Here is a 1,126-nt window from a genome sequence, read left to right on the forward strand (position 1 = left end):
GCTTCCTCCACCCCCCGCCTGCAAGAAGGGCAAGCTCAGCGTGATGATGGGGACTGGGACTTGTTCTTCCACCCGGGGGCTGCCTGGGTGGAGGAAAACTTCCCGGTGCTGGGAAATGCCATGGCTTTTCCAAGCCAAAGCTGAAAGTCAACCCAAGTGTCCCACCAGCAGTAGGATCTGAGCCATTAAATCCCTCTGAAGGTGCCACCGCTAGATCTCACCCAAAGATTCCCAAGGTTGGAGCTGCAACCGAACCCTAAGAGAGGAGCCAAAATCTGTTTGAGGTGAGGAGAAGCTAGGCCACCCAGTTTGAACCCCCCCCCTTGCCTCATCATGCTTTCCAGGGTCAAATCCAGCACGGGTCCCTGACCTGCAGGTCTGCTGCCCGATGCCAGCTTCATGCCCAGAAGATGCAGCCCAAGGACTAGCTTTCAGGGAGAAAAAGCAAAGCCACCTCTGAAAACAAGCGGCCCAAAGGCAAAAGGAGTGGGAAGGGCTCTCGGCAGCATCTCGGGGGCACAACGGGACTGGGGGGACGGAGGATGCAGGATTGCAGCCCAGTTAAGGCAGATGTGCCAAGAGCTGGGCACCCACCAGCAGGAAAAAAGAGCCGATCCTCAAGGTTTGAAACGCATGCCCAGGAAGGAATGGTACCGACTGCCGTAACAGCAGCTGCTGATCTCCATCACATGCCCAGAGACCCCAGAGACATCCAGGGCTTCACCCAGCGGGTCGGCGAGCACTGGCAGGGCAGGAAAGTGCCTGTTCCTACCGGGGGAGCTGGAGCAGAGCCCTGCGGCCGGTGCCCGCGGCCGGTCCTCGTGGTCAGTCCCTGTGGACCTTCTGCAACAAGCCTGGATGCTGCGGGGACAGCAAACCCGGGGTCCACGGGAGGTGTGTGTGCAGGGCTGGGGCCCCCCAGCACCCAAAGCTCCCCTGGTGAGAGGGGGGCTCCTCCATGTCTCCCCTGAACCCCCTCCCTCAGTCCCAGCCTTGTCTGGTTTTATAGGGACCCCTTTTCTTTTCCCCCCTGAATAGATAATTCGAACACAGCGGATACCAAGGCAAGGCAAGGAAAAGGAGGCCAGCTCCCCAGCGCGCGGGCTGTCTTTTCACCATTTTTAAG

This window comes from Cariama cristata, unplaced genomic scaffold (genome assembly GCF_000690535.1).
Source record: "Cariama cristata isolate BGI_N322 unplaced genomic scaffold, ASM69053v1 scaffold29009, whole genome shotgun sequence".
Taxonomy (NCBI): domain Eukaryota; kingdom Metazoa; phylum Chordata; class Aves; order Cariamiformes; family Cariamidae; genus Cariama; species Cariama cristata.